The sequence below is a fragment of the Sceloporus occidentalis genome, unplaced genomic scaffold, assembly GCF_023333645.1.
Source record: "Sceloporus occidentalis isolate IW3139 unplaced genomic scaffold, rSceOcc1.0.p SCAF_44, whole genome shotgun sequence".
NCBI lineage: Eukaryota > Metazoa > Chordata > Lepidosauria > Squamata > Phrynosomatidae > Sceloporus > Sceloporus occidentalis.
The window spans coordinates 1,053,514-1,060,381 of record NW_028317024.1 but is presented as its reverse complement, the minus strand read 5'-3'; the positions used below and the strand labels follow the sequence as shown (position 1 = coordinate 1,060,381).

At 43.6% G+C, this 6,868-nt stretch overlaps 1 pseudogene; it reads left to right on the top strand.

Moving 5' to 3' along the window:
* Window positions 1–4,473: 4,473 nt before the first annotated feature.
* On the top strand, window positions 4,474–5,239 carry LOC149289567 (28S ribosomal RNA; annotated as a pseudogene; the record flags this gene model as incomplete).
* Window positions 5,240–6,868: the final 1,629 nt, after the last annotated feature.

The window sequence follows — 6,868 nt, the reverse complement described above, 5'->3', positions numbered from 1 at the left end:
ATTAAAGGAACACTGCAATTTGGGATATTAAATATTTCTAAGAAAACCAGTTAGACTTTTTTTTAGAGACTATTTGTCATACACGTGGGAGTTCCTTATAGCCTAAAATTACTCCATATCCTAGTTTGCTTGGCATAGTCCGTGTTTGCATGAACACTCATAGCTCAAACAGAGCAGATAGAACGTCAAACAACATCAAATGCTTAACATCTGCCAAACTATATTTTTGGAGTGAACGACCAGGACTTATGCTAATGTAATGGTGATTGCGTTTTACTGGTTTATTTAACCATATCTTTACTGGTTGTATTGTCGTTTACTATTTTCATTTTTAAAAGTAGAAATATTCCAACTGGGATCCTGGGCTATATCCAAAAGATTTAGCAATTTAAGTTTTGTTTTTTATTGTTTATTATTAAACATGTAATATCTCAGCTCTGTGTATCAAGATATCTACAGTGTCACACTTACATAGGATTAGGGTTGCAACTAACGATTATTTTCATAATCGATGAGTTGGCCGATTATTTTTTCGATTAATCGATTAATCGGATAAAAAAATGTAAATTTTTCATTTATTTAAAATAATTTAATAAAGTAACGTAGGATGTAAAAAACAAACAGCAGACAGGGCCGGCCCGACAATGGAGCCAAGTGGGGCAACCGCTCCAGGCGGCACTTTTGAAGGGGCACTTTGCCGCCCCAAGCCCCTTTTTTTTAAAAAAAAAGCGAAAGAGAGAAAGGGGCGCCGAGTGGTTTTCGCTTACCAAGCTGTCAGTACCCGCTCGGCGCCCCTCTCTCTCTCCTCTGCGGCGAGTCTCCCTGTTCGGTCTCGGTGCCGGCTTGTAATGATGAGTGCTGGAAGATTTCCTCATAGCCGGCACCGAGATCGAACAGGGAGACTCGCCGCAGGACTGCTGAAAGGTAAGTACAAGGGGGGGAGGAAGGGTAGATAATGGGGGGGGCGGCAGGGACGGAGGGAGAGGAAGGGTAGATAAGGGGGGGGCGGCATTTTAAAATTCGCCCCAGGCGGCATTTTGCCTTGGGCCGGCCCTGACAGCAGAATAAAAAAACTTTGATAAAAATGTTTTTATTTACCAACCTGCCCCCCCTCCCAGTTATGCACATTTGAGCCCAGGCTTGCCACACTGCCTCCCAGATATACCACTCCGCTCCCCACATATGCCTTATATACCCTATATGCCTTATACCCCCAGATACGTCACTCCATCTTCCCCAGGCATGCCGTATACCCACCTGATATCCCATAGTGCACTCATATATTTGCAGACTCGTTCACAGACACAATACTTTTATAAATAAATACAGGGTTAATCTTCAGTGCCCCCAGGATTTAGATTCCCCTCAGTTTGCCCCCCTTTACCTCTAACTGCACCTTAAGTTAACTTTAATTAATTAAATTAACCCTCAGTCCTGAAGAAAAGACCCCATTAACCATAACTGCCCCTAAATTAATCCTGAAGACCCCATCAACAACTGCCCCTAAATGAACCCTGAAGCCCCCATCAACCACAACTGCCCCTAAATTAACCCTAAACACCCCATCAACCACAACTGCCCCTAAACTAACCCTAAACACCCCATTAACTATAACCGCCCCTAAATTAACCCTAAACACCCCATCAACCACAACTGCCCCTAAATTAACCCTAAACACCCCATCAACCACGACTGCCCCTAAATTAACCCTAAACACCCCATCAACTACAACTGCCCCTAAATTAACCCTGAAGACCCCATCAACCACAATTTACCCTAAACACCCCACTAACTATAACTGCCCCTAAATTAACCCTAAACACCCCACTAACTATAACTGCCCCCAAATTAACCCTAAACACCCCACTAACTATAACTGCCCCTAAATTAACCCTAAACACCCCATTAACTATAACTGCCCCTAACTTTCAGTAGCCCAAATATTAATTTTATACTCACCAGTTAGATGAGTTCTTGAACCATTAGGACGGTATAGGAAATGGGCGGGGCCAATCACCACTGTGGCTCCGCCCCTTTCTGGCTCCCTGTCCCTCCCTGCAGTCACTGCCGACAGGCCCCGCCCATTTCTCTCTGTCCCTCCTTGCAGCCAATCGGCAGTGACTGCAGGGAGGGACTGGAAGAAGGAAATGGGCAGGCCAATCGGCAGTGACTGCAGGGACGAACTGTAAGTAGGAGCTGCTGCAACTAATCGATAATGAAATTCGTTGGCAACCATTTTCATTATCGATTATTATCGATTTTATCGATTAGTTGTTGCAGTCCTACATAGGATGTTCAGTATTGCTAGAGTCACAATTTCAACAGGGTATATTTGAAATGTATGCAGGTTGACTGTGCATCTTTTCGTAAAATTAGGACCGGCCTATGAAGGCAATTGTCCCCCTGCCCCCTGAAGCAGCCCACCCCTGTTAGGGGGCAGGAATAATTATAGAAAAAATCTTAACATAGCTGCTTCTGTTATACAGCACTTATTTTAATCAATGTTATATGTATTTTGTTTAAGTGATATATAAACTGTTGGAGTTGGAAAAAGCGTCACGTCTGCTTCAACATAGTAGTAATAGCATACATCTAAAGTGAACCATTGTAAACAGTGTTCCCTCTATTTTTTAGAAGTTAGTGTGCGCAAAAATCTTATGGTTTTTTTGTCACAAATGCATGTGCGCACTGGCCAGCAACCAGATTGCACACATAGGACATGCCCAGCACCCAGATTGCACCCACGGGATTTGCCCAGTGCCCAGATTACACCCATAGGACTTGCCCCATCATCCTCACTGCACACACAGGACACGCCCAGCACCCACATTGCATACATAATACTTGCCAGATTGCTTCCACAGGATTTACCTAGCACCCAGATTGTTCCCACGCTGGTCTCCTCTCAGTATATGAGGAGATCTCAGCATACTTTCTGGTGGAGCCCCCTTGCAGGATGAGGGTAGTCTGTCCCGCTAGCATTGATTGACAGTCCCACCGACATTGATTTTTCCCAGGTATGTCTCTCAGTCAGGCTCCTCTCAGTCTGGCTCAGACACCCCCTTACACACAAGCATCATGGCTTACACTTGCCGGTACATCTACACACTTACTTGCCCTAACAAAGAAACACTTTGAAACCAAAAACACACTTTCTCTATTTCCCCTTTCTCATAATTTCTCCCCTATCTCATTATCTCCCCTTTCTGCACATTTCTCCCCTATATCCCCTTTATTAACTCCTTTATCTCTCAACTTGTTGATTCTTCCTTTTTCTCATTGACTCTCATTTGATTTCTCATTTCTCTTGATCTAATCTTTCCATTTGTACCCCTTCTGCTCTTTCTCATTATCTCTTACCTCCTCTTTGATACCCCTTCTCATTATCACTCCTTCTGTTTCTCCCTCCTTTCAATTTCTCCCCTTTTTTTTTCTCTCTCTCTCCTTTTCTCCCTACTCTTTTACCTTTATCTCTCATCTTCTTTATCTCACCCCTTTTTCTATCCCTACACTTTTTGTTTATCTCCCCTCCTCTTTATCTCTCCCTTTTCTCCTTACCTCTCCCCTTTCTCTTTTATCTCCCCTTCACTTTGATCCTCCCATTTCTTATTATCCCCCCTCTTCCCCATCTCTCTTCTTTCTCATTATATCCTTCTTAATATCGCTATCATTTTTTCCCATCTCTCGTCTTTCGCATTATCTTCTGCTTCTCTCTATCTCTCCCATTCATCTCTCATTTTCTTCTTTTTTTTATTTATCTTTCCATTTCTTACTAATCTGTATTATCTATCCTTCCCCCTTTCTCTCCATTCCTTACCTTTCTGAAGTCCTGTGGTGGGAGCATGAGGTCTTTTCGCAGTTTCACTGCTCGCTCACAACACAGAAGGCTTCAATGCTGAGCACTGGGATATGATGTCATATCCTGGCGCTCAACATCAATTACCTGCAACATCAGGTATCATTATCTTCCCAACCGTCCCTGCTCCACCAGCGGAGGCAGTACAGTCCGCTGCAGAGGAGGCACCTGTCCTGTGTGCACATCTTTTTTTTTTTGCTCATTGATTCGAGGGAACATTGTAGACTATATCGTTATTAACCTAAATAAGAAATGCCCCTGTTATCATTTAATTATATTGTAATATAAGTGCATGATGTTAGTGTTGAGTTGAATCAAAAGTTCTCTGATGGCTGCACACCAAAAAGAAATCTATATTGGTCCATCTTGCAAGCCAATTGAATGCTCTAAACCATGCTCTTTTAGCCAGGTGATATGCTTATATGTCAATGGTTCTCTGCTCAATAGATTACTCCTTCAATCAACACGTTAGATGAAAGGTTTTGGCTTTCGAGCACTTGTTTCCATTGCTGGTTTTTTTTTATATTTCCAGCCAGGCTACACACGCAATGTTACTTTCACCTTTATAATCCCATTTTCGAAACCACCTTTAGATGGTAAAAATATATATTCATGAGACCCAGGAGTCTAACGCGCGCACGAGTCGGAGGGCTGCTCGCAGCGAAACCCTGTGGCGCAATGAAGGTGAGGGCCGGGGCACCCCAGCTGAGGTGGGATCCCGCCGCCCCGCACAGCGGGCGCACCACCGGCCCGTCTCACCGGCACCGTCCGGGAGGTGGAGCGAAAGCGCGCGCGATAGGACCCGAAAGATGGTGAACTATGCCTGGGCAGGGCGAAGCCAGAGGAAACTCTGGTGGAGGTCTGTAGCGGTCCTGACGTGCAAATCGGTCGTCCGACCTGGGTATAGGGGCGAAAGACTAATCGAACCATCTAGTAGCTGGTTCCCTCCGAAGTTTCCCTCAGGATAGCTGGCACTCTCTCCGCTCTGCAGTTTTATCCGGTAAAGCGAATGATTAGAGGTCTTGGGGCCGAAACGATATCAACCTATTCTCAAACTTTAAATGGCCTGGAGCCGGACATGGAATGCGAGCGCCTAGTGGGCCACTTTTGGTAAGCAGAACTGGCGCTGCGGGATGAACCGAATGCCGGGTTAAGGCGCCCGATGCCGACGCTCATCAGACCCCAGAAAAGGTGTGTAACAACTCACCTGACGAATCAACTAGCCCTGAAAATGGATGGCGCTGGAGCGTCGGGCCCATACCCGGCCATCGCCGGCACTGAGAGCCCCGGGGCCAGGCCGCGACGAGTAGGAGGGCCGCTGCGGTGGGCGCGGAAGCCCCGGGCGAGGGCCCGGGTGGAGCCGCCGCAGGTGCAGATCTTGGTAGTAGTAGCACATATTCAAACAAGAACTTTGAACGCCGAAGTGGAGAAGGGTTCCATGTGGAAAAAAAATATATATATATTCATGAGGAATACCTGTTGAAGGATAATCATTCTTTTAAAAAAGACAAATAAAAGGAAGCACATGCCAATAGACCCTTACTAATTTTCCTTAGGCTGCAGCCTCGCAAAGGTTACATTTGAAGTGCACTAATGTCTTTCCCTGCAACCCATAAAGAAATTTAAATGTGCTCCTCCACATCAGAGTGCACATGGGAAATCAGTGATGGAACCTTAGCCTGTGCAACATTGAGTGACTGCCCCAAAACTGGTTGACCTGGTACATTGGTGCAAAAATTCAGTCCTCAAAGGCTGTAAACAGGGCAGTATTTTTTTTGTATAATTTCCTGAAGCCTAGTAGTTTAATTAATGTTTTATTGAAATGCCTCTGCTCAAGATGGGATATCAAAAACATGTGGCCTGTTAGCAGCCTTCAATGAGTGGAGCTATGCAGTCATCACTTAGGACCAAACATTTTGGAACATAATTACTTGTTATCTACCATCACAACTATTTTAAACGATCTGTTGAGTATGTTCATTAAACTACGATTCTCCTCATATTATCTATGTTTAATGCAGGGCCAACTTGGCCCTCCTGGAAAGGTTGAACCTTTATAATGGATACTGCCGTTGGAGAGTTGTTTCATGTCCCTTCAAACACAGGAATTAAAAAAAAAAATCCTAGTGACATGGGCCATAGGAAGATGAACCTAGAACATGGAGGTCTCATGTTCTAAATTGGATATCACATAACCAATATTTCTTTTTTTTTAACATATTCAAACATTTATAATGTGCACAGTATGAATCAAGGTTGTATTTGTTGATGTTTACTTGCAAAAAGACTTACAAAAGAATGAAATTGGTACAAATAACTAATTAAAATGGAAAACGTATCTTCAATGTTGCATTTCTGACAAAGGCAAACGATATAATGCCTGAGAAATTAAATGCGTCTTTCCACAGGGGGGATGGATTCTCCTTTCACGTATTTGTTGTAATCAAGAACACCAGCTATATAATTTTCACTGCAGGGCTAAAATTGAATAGATAGCTGTGATGTGGAAAACAAACAGAAGCTGGTGCTTGAGAGACTCCTGCACATTTCTACACTATATTTGAGTTTTATTTCTTAGGAACATTTCATGTGACATTTCCTTATGGCATTGTTGAATTAATTTACACCTTTACATTTAGGTTGGTCTCTGGGTGATTCTATTTTTCTTTTTCTTTGCCGTTGAAGATGATTTTCTGAAATAACAGGTCTCAGGTCATCTGATATTGTGCTACCATGACAACTTGATCACTAATATCCAGGGGCATTACAAAAGGCCCCTGCAGTCCCATCAGTGCAAAAAGGCCCTCTCCGTGGCACTAATGACATTTGCAGCTAATGATGTTTTGAAATGATTTAATACAAGGCAAGGTGTTATCATTTTTGACACCTAGGATTTAGTAGCTCCATGATGACTGGAGTTCTGATTTCACATACAATAATATAGTTAGAGGCATTCAGATCCACTTTAGGGTAGGTAAGAATATCCAGCTGGGTGATAGAGAAGACACTGAT